Here is a 13,526-nt window from a genome sequence, read left to right on the forward strand (position 1 = left end):
GATGAGGACCTGGGAATTCCTCTGTTTCGGGTCCTGCCTTGCCACTGCTTTGCTGAGAGGCTTTGGTGAAAACCTTTAGAGTCTCTGTAGTGAGCATCTTACTTATTTCATCTCACCTAACATTAAACTTGCTTTGGTGAGCAGTCACAAAGGCTAACAGCTTGAGAGGGTGCAAGTGTGCCTCACTTAGAAAATGAAGCAGCCCCCAGCATTTCCTTCTTGCAGTCATTAGTAGAGAGGAAAACACTGGCAGTTGGCATTGTCCCAGCAGCACATGTGGGAGTGGTAATGTGGATTTCTAGTTCTCCCTGGGGAAAACACAGATCTAAGAGCACTTCTGGCTGGTTGTCCCCTCTTTCAGGAAATCCTGTCTCTGGACCCTTCAGAAAGAGGAACTGGAACAAGAGGGTGAGTTTGTAAGGAAAGATCTGGGGGGGATCTTTACCTTTTAAACTTTCTTCCTTTGCAATATGCAGCAGAATGGTGACTAACCATGAGGAATTCACAGCAAGACTGCTGCAGGGTTTTAATTCAGAGCCCAGCATTGCCTTTGGTGTGGTTATCTGCCATAAGCCATTTGAGGAAAGGCTGAGACAACTGGGGTTGTGCAGCCTTCAGAAGAAAAGGCTTAGGGAAGACCTTGATTGCCGTTGGACCAGGACACACAGGGTGGCTCCTAGGAGGATGGAGACTCCCTTTTTACAAGGAGTCCAGTGGAAAAGACAAGGGGTGATGGGTACAAGTTACTGCTAGGGGGATTCTGGCTGGACTCCAGAAGAAAATGTTTCTCCATGAGAACAGTCAGACATCTCCCAAGGGAGGCAGTGGAGGGCCCTACACTGGGCTGTTGTCAGACTCAGCGTGACAAGGTGCTGGCCCAGCGCATTTCAACTAGACTGTTACAATAGAAATGTTGGACCAGATGATGCTTGGGGTCCCTTCCAACCTGGCATCCTGTGACTGTGCAGGGTAACCATTTTTCCTCCTTTTCCCTGCCCAAGTCACACAGAAGGTGCTGAAGTGAATCTGCACCTACTCTGAGCAGCATCTTTGGTGCAACGTAGACCAAACTTGTTTCAGCAGCTCTGTGCTTTTTTGTTCTGTGCATACTGAAAAACTGCTGGAGGGAACTTAGTAAATGAATGGTTGGTTGTTATTATTCTCTCTTCAGAATGGCTCCATCAGTTCTTTAAACTGCCACTTTAGTAGTCATTTAGCTTAGCTACGAGGCATTAATAAGACATGAAAGGCTGAGGCTGACTCCATTGTGCTTGGAAATCCATAGACACCCAGACACCAGGAAGAAAGCCTGAGAGACCTGGGGCTGCTTGGTTTGGAAAAGAGCAGCCTGAGAGGGGAGCTTACTGGTATTGACAGATATCTGAAGGGTGGGTGTCAAGAAGTGGCCAGGCTCCTTTCAGTGGTGTCCTATGTTAGGACAAGGTGCAGTGGATACAAACTGGAACCCAGGAAGTTCCACCTCAACATGAGGAGAAACTTCTGCTGTAAGGATGACAGAACCTTGGAACAGGGTACCCAGAGAGGCTGTGTAGTCTGCTTCTCTGGCAACCTTCATCCTGGCCTGCACCAAGAAGAGTGTGGCCAGCAGGAGCAGGGAGGTCATTGTGCCCTGTACACTGCACTGGTTAGGCCACAGCTTGAGTCCTGTGTCCAGTTCTGGGTTCCTCAGTTTAAGAAGGACATTGAAACTCTTGAACATGTCCAGAGAAGGGCAAGGAGGCTGGGGAGAGGCCTTGAGCACAAGCCCTGTGAGGAGAGGCTGAGGGAGCTGGGGTTGCTTAGCCTGGAGAAGAAGAGGCTCAGGGGAGACCTCATTGCTCTTTCCAACTCCCTGAAGGGAAGTCGTAGCCAGGAGGGAGTTGGTCTCTTCTCCCAGGCAACCAGCACCAGAACAAGAGGACACAGTCTCACAGCTGTGCCAGTGGAAGTTCAGGCTGGAGGTGAGGAGAAAGTTCTTCACAGAGAGAGTTGTTAGCCATTGGGATGTGCTGCTCAGGGAGGTGGTGGAGTCCCCATCCCTGGAGGTGTTCAAGAGGGGACTGGATGTGGCACTTGGTGCCATGGTTTAGTCATGAGGTCTGTGGTGACAGCTTGGACTTGATGATCCTTGAAGTCTCTTCCAACCTTGGGGATTCAGTGATTCTGATTCTGTGATTCATTCCTGTGTGACCTGCCCTAGGTGACTCTAGGCAGGGATTGGACTTAATCACTGGATCCCTTCCAACTCCTAGCATTCCATGATTCCATGATTCTGTGAGCAGTTTGTGTACAGAAGGGCTGCTTGATGTTCATAGAAGATGGTGGCAAGGACAGACTGGCAAGACTGCAGGTCAGGTACATTCCAGGTGGGTGTTGTGGCAATAGTATTGGCAGCTCTAAGGGAGAAAGATCAACTTCTGCTTTATAGTACTGGTTTTACAAAGGACACATGCAGCACTTGGTTGGAACACACCAAAACTTGTGAATGGTTAGCAGTTTTCTCCTGCTTAGAAGGAAATCTTTAACAGTCAAAGAGATCATTATAACCAGAACCCAGGGTGTGGAACTTCTGAGGACCAGAAACCTCCTACACAACATGAATGAACAATCTAGGTCAGTCTGCTTGGGCAGTGTCCAAATGGCATCTGTAAAGCAGAGTCCTAATAGGTGATAAAGCTTTGGAGCCCCTTTGAGGAGTCACCAATGAACAGGGTCAGGCTGATCTGATTTATCCTGTCCCTTGGAATCTTCAGGAGACTGTGACAAATCCAGTTTTTGAGGCAGCTAAGCAGCCAAGGAGGATAAAGGAAAGTCCTAGCATGGGTAAGTAGTTGGGTAAACAATAGAAGTGGATGGTAAATGTTGGCACTGTTGCAAGGCACAGGCAGTTAAGATGTATGCTGGGATGTAGGCAGTTACAGTATCACAGCCTCACAGTATAACTAAGGATGGAAATGACCTCGAGGATCATTGAGTCCAAGCTGTCACCACAGAACCCATGACTAGACCATGGCTCCAAGTGCCACATCCAATCCCCTCTGCAACACCTCCAGGGATGGGGACTCCACCACCTCCCTGGGCAGCACAGCCCAATGACGAACGACTCGCTCGGTGAAGAACTTTCTCCTCACCTCCAGTCTAAACCTCCCCTGGCACAGCTTGAGACTGTGTCCTCTTGTTCTGGTGCTGCTTGCCTGGGAGAAGAGACCAATCCCTTCCTAGCTACAGCCACCTCTCAGGTAGTTGTAGAGGGCAATGAGGTCACCCCTGAGCCTCCTCTTCTCCAGGCTAAGCAAGCCCAGCTCCCTCAGCCTCTCCTCCCAGGGCTGTGCTCCAGACCCCTCCCCAGCCTCCTTGCCCTTCTCTGGACACCTTCAAGTGTTTTGATGTCCTTCTGAAACTGAGGAGCCCAGAGCTGGACACAGGACTCAAGGTGCGGCCTAACCAATGCAGTGTACAGGGGCACAATGACTTCCCTGCTCCTGCTGGCCACACTCTTCCTAATGCAGGCCAGGATGCCATTGGCCTTCTTGGCCACCTGGGCACACTGCTGGCTCATGTTCAGGCAGCTGTCAATCAGCACCCCCAGGTCCCTCTCTGTTTGGCAGCTCTCAGCCACTCTGACCCCAGCCTGTAGCTCTGCATGGGGTTGCTGTGGCCAAAGTGCAGCCCCTGGCACTTGGACTTGTTGAATGCCATCCTGTTGGCCTCTGCCCATCTGTCCAGTCGGTCGAGGTCCCTCTGCAGAGCCCTTCTGCCCTCTGACTGACCAACCTCTGCTCCCAGCTTGGTGTCATCTGCAAACTTGCTGATGACTGACTCAATGCCCTCCTCCAGATCATCAATGAAGATGTTAAAGAGCACAGGGCCCAGCACTGATCTCTGGGGCACAGCACTGGTGCCTGGCTGCCAGCTGGCTGTGGCACCATTCACCACCACTCTCTGGGCTCAGCCTCCAGCCAGTCCCTAACCCAGCACAGAGTGTAGTGGTCCAAGCCAGGAGCTGACAGCTTAGACAGCAGTTTGCTGTGGGGGATGGTGTCAAAGGCCTGTTCAGAAAAGCCCCCCCAAGGCCGTGAGCATTCCTGTCACTGTTGCTGCTCATTTGCTTTCCCAGTTTGCCAGATTTCAGTGTAGCAAGGAAGAGTGGGAACTCCAGCCTCCTGTGTGACATGAGCTGGGACTCACTCAAGTGATTTGCAGAGTCAAGTCTAGGATCTGGGATTGAGCTAAAGTAGGTTTTTAAAGCTGATTTGTTAAAGAATACCTGCTCTTGGTTTGAACACTTCTGGTGACAGAGAATCTCTGGCAAACTCCATCCCAAGTTAAGCTAGAGATTAGTTGCTCTCAGCATTAGAAATGATTAGCTTAATTCTGGCCTGAAGGTGTGGAGCTTCCAGGCAGCATCTCTTTTGCTGCTGTGTCTGCTGGGGTAATGATTCTTCTGTGTGCAGGTCTCCACCTCTCCTTGTGGGTAGTTGGAGATCATTATCAAATAATTACTTACACTTCCTTTTGCCTAACCAAAAGAAAGATTAAGCTCCCAGGATCTTTTCTATTAAAGTGTGTCTTCCGCTGAGCAAGATCTGCAGCTCAGATTTGGTGCTAACATCTCCTGCCACAAGCAGCAAAGGCAGGCCTGAGAACAGTTCAACCACCTTCTGGGAAACTTCTGCACTGGGGAACCCTTCCAAGAAGAGGGGGAGGGCAGATCCCCAAAGCAGCTCTGGTGCCACCTTCTTGTAGATCATGGAGTTGAGTGCTGCATGTTCTAGCTAGCTTAGGCTGCTAGCTCTGCCTCGTGTGAAAAGCATAAGTGGGTTAATGAAGTCATAGTACCATAGTATCAGTGAGGGTTGGAAGGGACCACAAGGATCATCCAGCTCCAACCCCCTGCCATGGGCAGGGACACCCCACACTACATCAGGCTGCCCAGAGCCTCAGCCAGCCTGGCCTTAAACACCTCCAGGGATCGGGCCTCAACCACCTCCCTGGACAACCCATTCCAGGGCTTCACCACTCTCATGGGGAAGAACTTCCTCCTCCCCTCCAGCCTCAATCTCCCCACCTCCAGCTTCATTCCATTCCCCCTAGTCCTATCACTGCCTGAGATCCTGAGCAGTCCCTCCCCAGCCTTCCTGTAGGCCCCCTTCACATCCTGGAAGGCCACAATGAGGTCACCTCAGAGCCTTCTCTTCTCCAGACTGAACAGCCCCAACTCCTTCAGTCTGTCCTCACAGCAGAGGTGCTCTTCAGGACTTGAAATAACAGGAAGATGCTTTAACAGATTCTGTGCCAGCCCTGGGCTTGAGGAGAAGATTAAGTCATCTTAAATCTCCCATTCTTTAGGTCTCCCAGCAGGATTTGGTCTTCACTCTTTATTCCACTACAGTCTTCTCCCTGCTAGAAAAACCAAACATCCTTGAGGACTGAAAGTGTGGGTGGCAAACACCTCATCTAAACAGCAACAAAATTGTGAGCTTTTCCTCCCCATTACTCATGAGCTGGGTATTTTTATCACCACACACTCCTAAATAAATCCTGTCACCTAATCCTGTCAAGTGGAACCTGCAAATCCAAGGAAGCAGAAGACTTTGCTCCACTGAAACAAGGATTTGTGAAGGGTTTTGCAGAATGGTCAAAAACAAAGAGAGAAGGAACAAGCACAGTAGTGGCTAATAATACAGAGAGCTTGTCTTGGAGCAGACCTTGAACAGCAGCCTCTCAGCATCCATTGTGGTGTGGAGCTGCTCGTAAGGAGGAACGTGGCAGCTGTTGTCCTTGTTGTTGGGCATTTGTTGTCATTGGTTTGGGGCATCTGTTGTCGTTGTTGTTGTTTAACTTGAAGTGCTTCCTCTGGGGCAGAGTAGGCACTAAGATGTCTCCAGCTCAGAGGACTGTTTAGTCTGACATCCCTCTCTGGGAGCAGGAGAAGAAAATGCTTGCATTGCCTAGGTCTGCTTTGCTAGGTTCATATGTATGTGGGCAGGGGGGGGTTACAGCAGCGGGGAGCAGAAGCAGCAGGCAGAAGGGAATGGGGATTTTTGCTAAGAACTTCCTGCTAGGCACCATAGGAACACAGGACCTGGAAAGCTAAATGGACAGATGCCCTGTGTCACCTCAGGCAAGCTTTTTATGCCAGCCCCAGTGCTTAAAGGTGTTGTGTGCTGCAGCGTGGGACTCCTGAGGAGTTGTCCAAGCCTAGAACCTTTCCATCCTGTGCTTCTCCAGGGACTATGGGCCAGCCTTTGTGTGAGCAGGAGGCAACCTAGGCAAGAGGGAAACAGTGACAAAATCAAGTAGCCACAAATTGCTTCTCCCCACCATCTCCCCACTGCTCAGCCAGGTGTGGGGCTGCATATGTTTTCACACCATCCAGAACTCACTCAGAAAGACTTAAGCTGGTTTGAAAAACTGAAAAAAAAAGCCCAAACACCAAAGGGAACAGTTCTCCCTCTTCTAAACTGCAGCTGGTGAAGCAAATGCCACTTCCCTGTTCCCACAGAGTCCCACAGGAAGCATCTTTGTGAAGCTGGTCCATTGAACAGAAGATTTAAGATACCATCAGTGGGCAGGAGAGCACAGGAGGGAACGTGATTCTGTCAGCTCGTGGTTTAGGGGAAAGTCAGGAAGGCCTGTCTTCTGCTCCCGCTCCCAGAGGTCTTTAGAATAACCTTTATTAGAATAAACCAAACCAGGTTGGAAGAGACCTTCAAGATCATCGTGTCCAACCCATCAACCAATCCAACCCACCCAAACAGCTAACCCATGGCACCAAGCACCCTGTCAAGTCTCCTTCTGAACACCTTCAATGACGGCGACTCCACCACCTCCCCGGGCAGCACATCCCAATGGGCAATCACTCTCTCTGTGTAGAACTTCTTCCTAACATCCAACCTGAACCTCCCCTGGCGCAGCCTGAGACTGTGTCCTCTTGTTCTGGTGCTGGGTGCCTGGGAGAAGAGACCAACCTCTGCCTGTCTACAACCTCCCTTCAGGTAGTTGTAGAGAGTGATAAGGTCACCCCTGAGTCTCCTCTTCTCCAGGCTAAGCAGCCCCAGCTCCCTCAGCCTCTCCTCATAGGGCTGTGTTCCAAACCCCTCACCAACTTTGTTGCTCTTCTCTGGACTCGTTCCAGCAAGTCAACCTCCTTCCTAAACTGAGGGGCCCAGAACTGGACACAGGACTCGAGGTGCAGCCTAACCAGTGCAGTGTACAGGGGCACAATGACCTCCCTGCTCCTGCTGGCCACACTGTTCCTGATGCAGGCCAGGATGCCCTTGGCCCTCTTGGCTGCCTGGGCACACTGCAGGCTCATGTTCAGCCTGCCATCAACCAGCAATCTTCCTCCTAATCACCTGGGAAAGGGCCTTGTCTCCAAAGAGGAGGCCCTGGAGAGCTGCCCTGTGCTGTCCTGCCTTGGCTCTAAGCGCACGGAGCGGTAACATCAGCCGCAGCGTGCAGCGATTTCACTGACCAAGAGCTCAGCAGCCACGGAAGAGCCAAGCAAGGGCATTCCTCCCCCTCACAAAACCACCCCAACACACAGCTGCCGGCCCCTGAGACAAACTTGTACCGTGATGAACTGATGCTGGCAAGGCAATAGCCTCCAGAGCCTGCAGAGCTTTGTTTAAACCCTTACCAAAAGGTCAGCAGAGTGTTGGAAACAAATGAAAGCACAGGCTGAGAAAATCAACCCCCGGGGAGTCCCCGGGCGGGCCGGCCTGGGGCAGGGCTGAGCACCCCCTGCCTGTGCAGAGCCCTGCCTGGCCTTGCCTCTCAGCTCTTCCAGCATCTCGGCCTTGGACATTGTTTAATCAGGGCCAGCTTGTCTGTGGCACCAGGGAGATAAAATCTTACCCAGCCCTTAGTCTGTATGCTTGAGAGCTGGGGCAAGGCTGGCGTGATGGATGCTAGTTCACACGAGGGCACACGGCTGGATGGATGTGGCTAGCCAGGAGAGGCACAGATAAGGAAACACAGAGGAACCTTCTGCCTCCACCTTGCTGGGTTTCCTGGGTATTTAATCTTTGTCAAGTGCTTCTCTTTTATTGGGAAGTCCACATCTCTTTTTGTTATCAACCACTTTGGTAACACATTGGTTCCTATTGTGCCTCTTGGAAAAGAGAACAGCAAAAGTGCATTTTTCTCTCTCTCCCCATCCTCCCTTCTACAAACATAACAGTCTCACAGTCTCACAGTATCACTAAGGTTGGAAGAGACCTCGAGGATCATCGAGTCCAACCTATCACCAAAGACCCCATGACTAGACCATGGCACCAAGTGCCACATCCAATCCCCTCTGGAACACCTCCAGGGATGGGGACTCCACCACCTCCCTGGGCAGCACATCCCAATGACGAACGACTCACTCGGTGAAGAACTTTCTCCTCACCTCCAGTCTAAACCTCCCCTGGCACAGCTTGAGACTGTGTCCTCTTGTTCTGGTGCTGCTTGCCTGGGAGAAGAGACCAACCCCCTCCCGGCTACAACCACCTTTCAGGTAGTTGTAGAGAGCAAGAAGGTCACCCCTGAGCCTCCTCTTCTGCAGGCCAAGCAACCCCAGCTCCCTCAGCCTCTCCTCACAGGGCTGTGCTCAAGGCCTCTCCCCAGCCTTGTTGCCCTTCTCTGGACACCTTCAAGTGTTTCAATGTCCTTCTGAAACTGAGGAGCCCAGAACTGGACACAGGACTCAAGGTGCTGCCTAACCAATGCAGAGTACAGGGCACAATGACTTCCCTGCTCCTGCTGGCCATACTATTCCTGCTGCAGGCCAGGATGCCCTTGGCCTTCTTGGCCACCTGGGCACACTGCTGGCTCATATTCAGGCAGCTGTCGATCATCACCCCCAGGTCCCTCTCTGTTTGGCAGCTCTCAGCCACTCTGACCCCATAACCTTCTTGTTTCCCAAACCAGCAGGCTTTGCTTTGACTTTCCGAGGAAGGAAACTGACCTCTGGTAAAGGTGAGGTTTCCAGGATGTCAGCTGAGTTGGTTGAGAACAAGAATGACCATAAAGAAGCTTAGAATGGATGTTCATACCCTCCTCAGTGGTGGCATTGCAGCACGACTTCGTCATACAAAAGGTGAATGCAATGCAGGCAGTTCTCTCCCTGCCCTCTTTACATGTTTTTAGCTTCTTCTCTTTCTCTTTGGATCTGCCCTCCACCATCTTTTTTTCCCCTGCTCTAGCTCCTCTCAGCAAACCCTCCTCTGAAATTAAAAACATGAAAAAAGGAGGCAGCACTGGCCTGGTATCTGAAGGCCATGGAATCGTTTCCTCTGCTGACAGATTCTCTTCCTCCAGTGGCTGGACTGGGGCTGGACTGCCTTTCTCTGCTGGGATTTTTGATCAGCAGGACTTTCTAGGGGCTACAGTAACACCTCCAATGAAACAGCAGGACAGGCAGAGGCCCAGGCTGGACCTGGAGTGCTTTTTTTTGACCTATAATTGAGGTGAAAGGTAGATTAGCCCAGACACAACTGATCATGTGTAGACATAGGCAGGCATAAACTCAAGGAAGGGGTCTCCAGATTTAGGATAACTGCCACCTCCTTCTGGTGCTGAGAGGGCAATTTGCTGTGCCACTGAAAGGCTGGTTTCTAAAAGCAAAGCCCAGGCAGAGGAAACCTTTCTTTTAACCTCATCAAATTACTTGTAGCCTTATCAACCAAAGCCTATTCCCCTTCCTCTACTACCTAGCACCTCACTGAGGCACTGGCATTGCTGACAGCCGTCAGTGCACTGCTGCTGAGCAGCACATGCAGCAGTGGCAGCAATCCCTCTTCTCTTGCTAGACAATGGAACGCCTCGAGGACTCAGACTGGCCTAGCCTGGCAGCAGCATGGCCATACTTTCATAGTTTCATGGTTTCATAGTTTCATGGTTTCATTCAGGATTGGAAGGGACCACAATGATCATCTAGTTCCAACCCCCCTGCCATGGGCAGGGACACCCCACACTAGATCAGGCTGCCCAGAGCCTCATCCAGCCTGCTCTTAAACACCCCCAGGGACGGGGCCTCGACCACCTCCCTGGACAACCCATTCCAGGGTCTCACCACTCTCATGGTGAAGAACCTCCTCCTCACATCTAGCCTGAATCTCCCCACCTCCAGCTTCATTCCATTCCCCCTAGTCCTATCACTACCTGAGATCCTGAGCAGTCCCTCCCCAGCCTTCCTGTAGCCCCCTTCAGATCCTGGAAGGCCACAATGAGGTCACCTCAGAGCCTTCTCTTCTCCAGACTGAACAGCCCCAACTCCTTCAGTCTGTCCTCATAGGAGAGGTGCTCCAGCCCTCTGATCATCCTTATGGCCCTTCTCTGGACACATTCCAGATCTGTAAGGTGCAAGGAGAAGCTAGGATCTTCTGCTCAAAGCTCTTCTACTGCCATGTTATTTAGACACGCTGGCTAGGCTTGATGCTGCAGCTTTGCTGTCTTGAGGAGTTCAGTAGCCACTAATAAGCCTGAGCTTGTTCTTGAGAATCAGGAAATGACTTCTAGCTACTGACTTGAAGAAGGGGTTGCCCATGGAGGTGGTGGAGACACCATCCCTGGGGGTGTTCAAGAAAAGTCTGGACGTGGCACTTTGGGACACGGTTTAATGGTGATGGTGGAGTTAAGATGACAGTTGGGCTTGGTGATCTTGGATGATTTTTGCATCCAAAACAATTAGATGATTCCATCCAACAATGCTTATCCAGCCATTCTTTGTATCCATCAGCCTGGCAGTTCCCTCCTGCTAACATTTCAACCTGTTTGATGGTTTAAACCCAATTTGACAGTGAGATTTTGTCTCAAAGGCAGTACCTTCCTCCATATCTTCCTCCATGTTAGTGAAAGTAGGTAACTGGAGTAAAGAGAGAATTCCTCTTGACTCATAGAATTAGAGGATAATTTAGGCTGGAAGGGATCTCTGGGAGTCTTCTGCTCAAAGCTGCTGCAGCCACAGCACCAGCATCAATAAATTAGCCATTAGAGAATCCATGACAGTACAATTATGAATTGTGGAGGAAAGCTTTGGGTTGAATCCTGCACATGATTCAACATCGGAGACTCCAGGCACACAGCAGAAAACTAAGGCACTTCTTGCTTCTGATTAGTCTCTTATTTCAGCTACTTCAATCTTCTGCCTGCTTTCAGCAATTTGCTGCAGGGGGGCACTGCTGGGATCAGGAGCTCTTAGAGCAGTTTAAACATCTGACAAGGTGGTATGGGCATGAAAGTTTGGTTTGCAGTTGCATCAACAGCATGATGCTGAGTTTGTTTGATTCCCTTTAATGAACTGGAACAGGCTTCCCAGGGAGGTGCTGGAGTCACCATCCCTGAAGGTGTTCAAAGAATGAGATGTGGCACTTTGGGGCATGGTCTAGTTGTCATGGAGGTGTTGGGTAGAAAGCCAGCCTTGATGATCTTAGAAGTCTTTTCCAGCCGTAATGATTCTATGAATGTGTTAGCTTCAGCCCTGACAAAATTCAGCTCACCAAAAGCAGAGCTGGGGCTTCCCAAGGCTGGGGCCTGCCATTGCTGTTGGAGACAACAGCAAATCTCCCACTGAATCCAGCACTGCATGCTCATCAAAACCAGTACAGTCCATGGAGATAGAAGATACACCACTGGGGGCAGAGTGGTGAAAGGGGATCCATTCTTCTCTGTGAAGCTACAGCTCATTAAATGCTGGTGAATGGAGCTCTTTTGAGGAGGGAGTCCTTTGACAGTCACTGAATTGATCCAGTTTCAGCAAACCTCCCCATGCTGTCTCCCCCTCTCCTGAATAATTCCAGATGAGGATAGGAAAATAAGCTAGCACTTGGGTTTTAAATAGAAATCTGATGGAACATGCATTTGGAAGGCAAATTACATTGGAACCCAAAATATGAGCTTAATATGAGCATTTCAGTGTGAACATTGGGAAATATATTGGTGGAGTTAAGGCTGTAATGCAGAAGTGTGGAGCCTGTGTAAACTAAAAGTGATTGTGGCTAAATCATGCAGTTGCTGTAATCTCAAGCAGCTTCTGAGGCTAATTTCTCTTCCTCACAGCTCCATGTCTGGTTGTTTGTCTCTGTTTTTCTAACTCTATTAAGTTTTCTGTTCTCCCAGGGGAGTTTGAAACGTTGGGTGGCAAGGTCCTTCTGCTGTTCAAGCTGTTTCCAGCTATGATTTTTATAGACTCATGGAATGGTTTAGGAGGGAAAGGGCTTTAAAGATCATCTAGTTCCAACTCCCCTGCCATAGCCGGGGACACCTCCCACCAGCCCAGGTTGCTCAAGGCCTCATCCAACCTGGCTTTGAACACCTCCAGGGAAGGGGGCATCATGACATCTGTGGGCAACCTGTTCCAGTGTCTCCCCACACTCACTGTCAAGAATTTCTTCCTCATCTCCAGTCTAAACCTACCTTCCTCAAGCTTAAAGCCATTCCCTCTTGTCCTGTCACCACAAGCTTGTGTAAAAAGTCCCTTCAGCTTTCTTGTAGCCCCTTCTGGTACTGGAAGGTTCAGGTTGGATATTAGGAAGAAGTTCTACACAGAAGGAGTGATTGCCCATTGGAATGGGCTGCCCAAGGAGGTGGTGGAGTCGCCATCATTGGAGGTGTTCAGGAGGAGACTTGATGGGGTGCTTGGTGCCATGGGTTAGCTGTTTAGGTGGTGTTGGATTGGTTGATGGGTTGGACACGATGATCTTGAAGGTCTCTTCCAACCTGGTTTGGTTTATTCTAAATAAAGGTCGTTCTAAGGTGCCCCAGTGCCTTCTCTTCTCCATGCTGGGCAGCCCCAGCAGCCTGTTCCCATAGGGGAGGCTCTCCAGCACTCTGATCATCTCCGTGGCCTCCTCTGGACCTGTGAACTGTGTGTATTGAACTGCATGCTCCAGTGGGGCTCACCAGCTGTTGCAAAACATCCAAACACCCTGACAATCTCAGAGGTTTCTTTTCTGTGACTTCTTCCCCTAGCTACTAATGTGGCTGATGTCCTGCTTTGCAGTCCAGTGACAAAATGATTTGCTTGTTTTAAGTGTGCTCCCAGCCCCTTTCCCTATATCCTGGACACCTGCTCCTGTTTTGATCTTATAAGGGTGAAGAGAGTGGGGTTGCTCTAGGTTTGTTCACCACTGGAAGAGGGAATGGCAATAGCTTTATATGCATACAAGTTGTGTATCACATCCTATCTCATGTCCTCCTGCCACCTCTCTTACTAGGCTCTACAATGTGCTTAGTATCTCTCTGCTCCCACTAACAGATTTGAACTGTTCTTTCCTAGACTCAGAGAACTACTAAGGTTGGAAGAGCCCTCCAAGATAATCAAGTCCAATTGTTAGCCCAGCACTGCCAGGTCACCACTAAATCATGGCCCTCAGCACCACATCTACCCAGCTTTCAACTTCCTGCAAGGATGATGACTCCACCACTTCCATGGGCAGCCTGTTCCAGGGCTTGGCAACCCTTTAGGGGAAGAAGTTGTTCCTAATGTGCGACCTAAACCTTCCCTGGCACAACTTGAGGCTGTTTCATTTTGCCCTATC

The sequence above is a fragment of the Melanerpes formicivorus genome, unplaced genomic scaffold, assembly GCF_026170545.1.
Source record: "Melanerpes formicivorus ecotype bairdi unplaced genomic scaffold, bMelFor1.0.p_v2 SCAF_10, whole genome shotgun sequence".
Taxonomy (NCBI): Eukaryota; Metazoa; Chordata; class Aves; order Piciformes; family Picidae; genus Melanerpes; species Melanerpes formicivorus.